This window comes from Eupeodes corollae, chromosome 1, assembly GCF_945859685.1.
Source record: "Eupeodes corollae chromosome 1, idEupCoro1.1, whole genome shotgun sequence".
Classification (NCBI taxonomy): domain Eukaryota; kingdom Metazoa; phylum Arthropoda; class Insecta; order Diptera; family Syrphidae; genus Eupeodes; species Eupeodes corollae.
In genome coordinates, this window is record NC_079147.1 from 31,833,074 (window position 1) to 31,842,483 (window position 9,410).

At 37.0% G+C, this 9,410-nt stretch overlaps 1 protein-coding gene across 1 annotated transcript in view; it reads right to left on the minus strand.

Annotated features, from left to right (window-relative positions):
- Window positions 1-5,529, minus strand: part of LOC129942382 (dorsal-ventral patterning protein tolloid) — a 42,964-nt gene extending 37,435 nt beyond the window's left edge. The window contains exon 1 of the mRNA XM_056051285.1: window positions 5,449-5,529. The gene's annotated coding sequence lies outside the window, so the exon portion shown is untranslated. The remainder of the gene's footprint in view (window positions 1-5,448) is intronic.
- Window positions 5,530-9,410: the final 3,881 nt, after the last annotated feature.

The following is a 9,410-nucleotide window of genomic DNA, read 5'->3' on the forward strand; positions in this document are numbered from 1 at the left end:
ACAAAACGTAGGACTTTCTTGAGTAGATGTTTTTTTAACATAGCAATTTTAAGAAATTAAAGTTTGGGTGACCAAAAATATCTCACGAACCAATAACGCTAAAAACTTCAATTAAACTTTTTTAATTGAGTTTTTATGAACCCAAAATATATTTATCACCTCGATTTGGGAAAAATGCAATTAAAGGTTTTTTTACAATAATTAAAATCCTAAAAAAAGAGCCTTACTAAAATTTGGTAAACATTTATTTTCACCTGGAATATTTGCAAAATTAAAGATATTGGCTTCAAACTTATTTGATCTTATACAAAAAAAAGGCTGTGATGCTACCCACACTGATAACTTTCCATCCTTTCGGTCGATTTGTCTTGCTTAAAAGTTTGTAGGTTTTCGTGTTGGGTTAAAAAAGTTTTCAGTTGAATTATTTTAAAAAAGTTAAAATTACCAACAATATTTTGCGTATAAAGAAATAGTTAAGTTTGAAAATTTGGTTTGTTAAATAGATTTTTAGTCGAAACAAATTTGTACTAATTTTAGTAACAGTTTCTTAATTTCTTACAAACTGGATGAATGAAATTAATTTGACAGATATCAAGAACCGAACATCAATTTTTACCAAATTTGCGTACATTTTTTTGCAGATTTAATTTTCTTATGTAAAAAACAGATACTTACTTACTTACTTAAGGTGGCGCTACAGTCCGGGGCGGACCTGGGCCTCAACCAACAAGCGTCTCCAGCCAGCTCGGTCCCTAGCTAGCTGTCTCCAGTTTCGCACGCCAAGTTGGTTGAGGTCCTCTCCCACCTGGGTGCGCCACCTGAGTCGCGGTCTTCCTCTACTGCGCCGTCCCTCGGGATTGGATTCGAAGACCTTCCGGGCTGGAGCGTTGATGTCCATCCGCTCTACATGACCTAGCCATCTAAGCCGTTGGACTTTGATTTTACTAACTAGGTCAGTGTCGCTGTACAGCCCGTACAGCTCGTCGTTATATCTTCTCCTCCATTCTCCATCTATGCGTACGGGACCAAAAATCGCCCGTAGAATTTTTCTCTCGAAGCATCCTAAGACGCTCTCATCTTTCTTTGACAGGGTCCAGGCCTCAGCGCCATAAATGAGAACCGGGATGATGAGTGTCTTATAGATGGTGATTTTACATGCTCGAGAGAGGACTTTACTTCTCAATTGCCTTCTAAGTCCAAAGAAGCAGCGATTTGCAAGAGTTATTCTTCGTTTGATTTCAGCGCTGGTGTCGTTGTCTGCATTAATAGCGGTGCCTAGGTAGACAAAGTCCTTAACTACCTCAAAGTTATAGCTGTCCATGGTGACGTTTTGTCCAAGACGTCGTCGTTCAGTGTCCTTTTTTGATGACAGCATATACTTGGTCTTGCCCTCATTGACCACTAAACCCATCTTCTTCGCTTCCGTCGCAATGCTCAAAAACGCTCCACTGACATCACGCTTTGATCTTCCAATTATGTCAATATCATCTGCGTATCCGAGTAATTGGATGGATCTTTGGAAGATTGTGCCTCTAGTGTTGACGGTTGAGTTTTGCACAATTCTTTCCAGAACGATGTTGAAGAAGTCGCATGACAGTGCATCGCCTTGTCTAAAACCTTTTTTGACATCAAATGCATCGGTAAGATCTTTTCCGACCTTGATAGAGCAGCGTGCATTCTCCATCGTCATTCTGCACAAACGGATAAGTTTGACAGGGATGCCAAAACTAGACATTGCTCGGTAGAGCTCTTCCCTATAGAAGCTGTCATACGCGGCTTTAAAATCGATAAAGAGATGGTGGGTATCGATTTGAAGCTCCTGGGTTTTTTCCAAGATCTGCCGTAGTGTGAATATTTGGTCGATAGTGGACTTTCCTGGTCTGAAGCCACACTGATAAGGACCAATCAGGTTGTTGACGAATGGCTTCAGACGTTCACATAATACGGCAGAGAGGATCTTATACGCAATGTTAAGGAGACTGATGCCTCTGTAGTTGGCGCAGTTTAGAGGGTCTCCTTTCTTATGTATCGGGCACACTATGCTGAGATTCCACTCATCGGGCATGCTTTCTTCCGACCAAATTTTGCAGATGAGTTGGTGCATGCTCCCTACCAAGTCATCGCCTGCTGCTTTGAATAGTTCGGCGGTGATGCCGTCAGCTCCAGCAGCTTTGTTTGACTTAAGTTTAGATATAGCTATCTTCACTTCGTCAAGGTCGGGTAGGCGGAATTGTTGATCTGCGTCGCGGAGGTTGAGTGGTTCTATCTCCCTTACAGCGGAGTTCGGTTCGTCATCGCCGTTATATAATTTGGAGAAGTGATCTTTCCATATTCTCAGCATCGACTGTGGTTCTACTACGATGTTCCCTTGATCGTCTTTACAGGCTTCGGTTCGTGGCTGGTACCCTTGGGAGGTTTTTTTTTACCTTTTGGTAAAATTTACGAACCTCATTCCTGTTGTGACATCCCTCTATCTCCTCGATCGCGCGCTTCTCATGCTCTCTTTTTTTCCGTCTAAGAAGCCGGTGTTCCTCTCTCCTCTTCTGCTCGTAGAGCTCGCGAGCAGCTCTAGTCCTTTTGTGCAGCGCCGTTTTGTATGCCTCTTGTTTCGCTGCGTGCGCTTGCCGGCATTCGTCGTCAAACCAGGGGTTTCGCTGTGGTGGCCGTGTGAAACCTAGCACTTCAGAGGCGGCATCTCTGATGGCTGCAAGGCAATGTTGCCACTGGTTTTCAATGCTTAATGCAGGAAGCATAGGACTCCTTAGGAGGTTACTAGAGACTCGATCGGAAAAGGACATGGCAGTCTCTTGCGATTGTAGCCGTCTAACGTCGAATCTTCTCACAGTACTTCCTTGTTTTGGCTTGGATCGGGATATCCGTAGCCGTACCTTGGCTACAACGAGGTAGTGGTCCGAGTCAATGTTGGCCTCTCGGAATGTTTGGATATCCTGGATACTGGAGAAGTGTCGTGCGTCGATCGCAATGTGGTCAATCTGGTTGACGGTTGATTGATCAGGAGATTTCCATGTCCCCTTGTGGATATTAAGATGCGTGAACTGCGTACTAGCTACCAGAACGTCTCGCCCCGCAGCGAAATCGACCAGCCTGAATCCGTTGTCGGAGGTGGTGTCGTGCAGGCTGTATCTCCCGATTATGCCACCAAAGATGTCTTCTCTTCCTAGCTTGGCATTAAAATCTTCTAAGACAATTTTAATGTCATAGCCAGGGCACTGCTCATATGTCTTGTCCAAGAGCTCGAAGAACATATCTTTGGTGTCTTCATCTTTCTCCTCTGTTGGGGCATGCGCGCATATTAGGCTTATGTTGGCGAATTTAGCCTTGATGCGGATTGTCGTGATGCGCCCGCTCACACTGTTGAAACTCAAGACTTTTTGCCTGAGCCTAGTTCCAACAACAAATCCACACCCAAATAGACGCTGTCTTTGTTCTCGGTAGCAGTCGCCGTAGTAGATATCGCAGTCTTTTAGTTTGCGTTTACCCGGTCCATCCCATCGCACTTCTTGGATGGCTGTAATATCTGCCTTGCAGCAGTTTAGGGCTTCCGCTAATTGTTCGGCTGCACGTGGTCTGTTAAGGGACCTAACATTCCACGTACATATCCGAAGTTCGTTATCCTTATTTCGTTTGCGTGGGTTGTCCGTGTAAACTTTATTTTATTTTTTAGAAGAATTCAATAGACAACTTTTCTTTACAAAACACGAAAACCTACAAGAAAAGTTGTAATAAATGGTTTTCGACTCAAGTGTTACGAAAACAAAGAAATTTAATGATTTAAAATATTTTATCTCGCGCAGAATATTGTTATTAATATTTTGTTAAAGTTTTATAATAATTGACAGATTGGCACTCAAGGGAAATCGTCAGTGTGTATCGCATCCTTGTCTGTTTGCACTTGCGGCATTTAGGACCCTGTCAAAGAAAGATGAAAGCGTCTATAAGGATGCTTCGAGAGAAAAATTCTTAAAAGGATACAAGTCAACTACTTAGACGATTTGGTCATGTAAAGCGAATGTATATCAACGCTTCAGCCCGTAACGTCTTCGAATTCAATTTCGAGGTTCGGTACAGTAGAAGAAAACCGCGACTTAGGTGGCGCTCGTATGTGGAAGAAGACCACAACCAACTTGGCGTGCGAAACTGTAGATAGTTAGGGACCGATCTGGCTGGAAACGCATGTTGGTTGCGGGCCAGGTCCGTCAAAAACTGAAGCGCAATCTTAAGTAAGTGTGTATCAAAAGTATTGCATTCGTAACAAATTTCTAACTCTATATATTAATCGAACATGAAATTATGATTGGAAAGAAGTCGAAAAAAGTAGGTCCCCCGATTTCGTCCGTCTGTATGTCCTGAACCCTATAGCTTAAAGCATTGGCTTGATTGAGTTAAAACTTGGAAGTTTAGGTTTAAAGCAGACTCGTGTTAGCATTATTTTTTAAGTTTATAAAAAAAAATTCGGTCAAACATCGAAAATTCGAATTTTTTCAAAAATCAAGTTGACTTCTTTCAGTAAAAAAGTATTTATTTTATAATAATTTTCTATGAAAGATTGACCTTTCGGGCTATATTTGATCTTTTTTTTTAAAAAGGTATCCCGATACGTTATGTCTTACCATGTTTGGGATCTATAAGTTTTATCAACAAGAGTTTTACTTTTGGGAAGAATTGATCCTTGAATGCTGTTCTTTAGTCCTTAAATGCGGCTTTATTATATTATCAAACACTTGCGGTCCTTAAACAAAAAATCATAGCTTTGATTATCTTTTAGTGATATTCTGAAAAGATGACAGGGTTGTGACCATTATAACAAACCTACAGAAGAAAGCAGCAGATTCTTAAGTTCTTATAGATTCTATAATTTTAGAAGGAATTTTCAGAATTTCGCTCCCTATTTGACGGTTTTTATAACTTTCCAATACTTGTCTTTCAGAAGGTCTCGAACTTGGACAAATACCAACGACTCATTAATTTTTTTTTTTAACATTATATTATAGAATAACATATTAAATATTGCATGTGTCTTTGAAGAACACAATATAGAAATAGTTGAATCAACAATTAAAATAACTACCGGTTCTTTATCATATTAAAACAAAAGAATCATTAATCCGTTGCAATTTCGCAAAGTTAGAGCCGTTTAAAGAAAATCACCAACAATTTTAAAAACAGTTATAAGTCAAAAAGCAAACCAAAAATGAAAATTTCCTCATCGAAAGGGCTAATCTTGCACTGAAGTTTTTAAATGTGTTGTGTTTGGCGTGGGTACAAAGCCGAATATGTTAAAAATTTGAGGGGATAGATGTTTTTAGGTGATAGGATTCAATGTTCACATTTATCTTAATTACGTTCGGACTTATTTTCATATACAAATTTCAAAACGTAAAATTGTAAGATTAACTTAGTTTAAGTTTTATTTATTTCTGTATTCACTTTAGACTATTTAACCAGAAGTTCTGAATGGAATTATTAGTTTCATATACAATTCAAAACAACAACCGAACCGCACAAAACTACAAATGATACAAAACTTTCTAAATTAAAATTTACATATAGACTGAATCTAATGATATATTCTACATGCTTTTGCGAGAATTTGATTAATTGAAATAATTAAATGCGTAAAAAGCTTTCTAAGAATTGTGTGTATAATGTTCATATATGTTTGTATAAAATAAAGTGATGAGCGTATGATAAAATGATATCAACAATATTACAATTATACTGCTGACATAGAGGTCAAATTATGGATTTAATAAAAAGAAAACATGAAGAAGGTTTAATTTTTAGAGGACCACGAAGTACCAAGACACAGGGGGAAAATATTGATCATGAAAATTGAAAAAAAGTTGATATAGAATAACATTAAAGTGGTAACACCTTAAAAACTTCCTATCACTTTATTTCAATTCTGAATGAGATGACAGATCTTTCTTTCTACAGCATTATTAAGCATATCTTAAACGTTTTTTTTACAGAAAAATATAGCTCAAAGATGTCGTGAAAATATATTTGCATGCATCTTCTTTAAGTTTGCAGCTAATAGCCTGGCGGATAGGGTTGGAGAAAAACTTTGATTTCTATTTTCAGAATTATGTAGATTAAAAAAAAAACAACCTTTTCCACATTTTTATCGAACTTTGTCTATATCATTTTTTAGTGAATTTTAACAAGTTTAATGCGTGTCTCGTCAAAGTTGAAAAATTCAAAAGTGACATCAGCCCAAAGAGAGGGCTATTCAAAATCAAACCTTTGAAGGAAAATCCTATAATAAATAGCAATAATGTTCAAAACAATTTGTGAGAAGTGAGTTAAATCAAAAATTGTATTTAAATAAAATTTTTTTTCACTTTTAATTCATATTCCCAGACTATGACATGGAAATTATGCCCACAAGACTAAAAAGCTCTCATTATGTTGAAGTACAGATAAATCATATAGCCTCAAATTTTTCTTTTCGTAGCTGTAGAAAAGGCTCAGCAGGCATCCTATTCTTATAGTATGAGTATAATTATTGTGACAAAATAATAAATTGCTAACTTGGTGATATTCATTATGGTATTTATAAAACAAAAATGTAATGTAACATGTGCACATTTGAAAAAAATTACCACCCTGTTGCTGTTTTATTTACCTAAGTAATTTCAAGGGAGCCTTAACAAGCCATTGGGGTATAATTTGTTTGCCTTAATTGTAGGTGTTTTGGTTTGATTTAAAGTCAATTTAAGAAGAACGATTTATTTAAAAAATCTCTGGGAACCCTTCTGCAAAAAATGCATGATACATTTATAAGAAAGAATTTATGTTAATTTATTTTTGATTTAAATTCATCAAATATTTAATTATACTGTTTTGGAGTCTCAGAAATTTCAATAAGTATTTTGAAAGAAGAAGATAATTATGTGATCGTATTGTTGAAGAAAATTGGAATCATTTATTTTTTAGTTTTTTCTATTGACAGTGAACTAAGAAAATTCTAAAATAAACAGAAAATTGTCTATTAGTGCCTTTTAAAACATTTAAATTGTCATTTTATTCATGTTGAAAATTTTACAATCAATGAATGAAGTTAAGCTGGTTTGTGGAAAAGCTTCGTTTTCTATGATGGAAACGGACACACTTAGACCAGTTTGATGGCCCATTGTGATACCACACGAATCTTGAGGCTTCCTCCTAAGCTTAATGGAAGTCTGAGTTCCTTACGAAACTTGAGAGGAAGATTATGCTAATATGATTAATATCGATTAGATCGTTTACGAAGAATTCTTCTGTTATTCTTGCGTTTTTGAGGTAGAGCAGGGCATGTACAAAGAAGGTGAAGAATTGTTTCCTCCTCTTCCTCGTCCATACACCTTCTGCAAAAGTCATTCGAGAATACGCCTAGCCGCGTGGCATGCTTTCCTATTAGACAGTGTCCGGTAATGACACCTATTATTGAGCTTATATGTGATCTGCTTAGAGATAACAAGCACCTTGAACGCTTTAAATCTAGTGTTGGCCAGATGTTTTTTGTGACCTCGCAGGTGGTGATGTTGTTCCACCTGGTGTTTGTCTTCTTCATAGCGTCTTGCATTAGAAACAGTTTATAAGTATCTATTGGTATACCAGTATGTGCCAAACGTGGTAGAATGGGCTGCATTGTCCCGTTCCTGGCGAACTGAAATGTCTCTATGGCCCGACACCCAGCAAAAGTGAATAATCAACTGTTGTGCCATCTCCATTAGAGATCATCGACAGTTATGGACTGTTATAGAGTTTGTAGAGAAAGAGTCCAGAGATTTGATAGCAGCCTGATTAATTTCAGTCGTTCAGAGCACACACCTCCACAAATCCCTTCTTTTGTTTTTGAAACATCAGTATAAAAATGAACGGACTCATCTTCCAAGAATGTCCTATCCTCCCAGAAATTTCAGGGAGGTATAAAAATCTGGAAGTTTCTTTCGAATTGCAGTTGGGGGATGGTGTAGTGTGTGTGCTTTGGAATTGATTCTAAATACCTAAGAATTACGGAGTGGCCAATGGTGTTGTTAGTCCACTGCACAGCTATTTGTTTGCTAAAAATGTCAAGAGGTGTAAGGTAGAACAAGGTGTCCAGTGTCGTGCGAAGCGATCCGCTTATACATTGGCATAAGCTGAACGTTGAACTTTATTTTATTTGTCGCGGTTTATAGCTTCCTCTAAAGCAGTCAACCGTACTGCCACACCGTAATTTAAAATCGGTCGGATTACCGGTTTGTATAGCCAAAGCGTGATTCTGGGTTGTAAGCCCCATTTATTACCAATAGCTTTTTTGCAAGAAAAGATAGCTTCAGTAGATTTTTTGACTCTTTCCTGTGCATTGCTTCGTTAGTTAATAAAAATAAAGTTGGTATTTTTGTAAAAACTGTCAATTGATTTACTAAATTTTGTATAAGATTAAATGAGTTTGAAATCAACATATGTATGTGTATGAAGCATGTATGCGTGTATGTTTTTTTCTCAAGAAATTAGCGCCGAAAATTCATTTTTAATAGAAGTTTTAGGATTTTTGTTGTAAGAAAAACTGTCAATTTGATATTTCTAAAAATTAAAATCGGTGACAAAAATGTTATTTTATGTTTGATAACATTATTGTGGTGTTAATATCTTTTTTTGGAAATTTAATTTTTAGTTTTTTTTTTTTTTTTAATTAAAACAAAAAATGTCTTTTTAAATATATGCCTATTATATGAGAAGTAGGAAGTTATTGTAATGGGTCCGATTTGTCAAATTGAAAATTTTGACATTTCTCGAGGTTTTAAGGTCCCTAGAGTCGAAATAAAAGATTTTTAGAAAGATGTCTGCGCGTGCGTATGTACGTAGGTTCGTACGTTCCTAAGTCCCTACGTTATCTGTATAACAAAATTTATTTGAAATCGATATCTTTTCTGGTTCTTGACCTATGGACGACGAAAAAACGTCGCGAACGTGCGGACGTACGGACGCAGGAACGTACAAACGTACGTACACACGCACGCACAGACATCTTTCTAAAAATCTTTTATTTCGACTCTAGAGACCTTGAAACCTCAAGAAATGTCAAAATTTTCAATTTGACAAATCGGACCCATTACAATAACTTCCTATGGGAAGTTAAAAAGTGTTCTATAAAGACCAGTTAGCTAGTTAGTAAGCATCAATTTAATGGATCTACTGAGGGGTATATTCGAGCCATTGTGATTAAATTTCGCAAAAAATTTACATTCGCTGCGTTCAATCTCGTTTTGGATAGGGTATCCTAGATGGGTGAATTTTTAGATACCCTAAATAGATAAACTTAGATAAGTAGGATTTCGGGGTCCAAATTTATTGTAAAAAACGTAAAAATTTGAAATGAATTTTAGACTCCTCCAAATTAAAACTTATTTTGAACCATC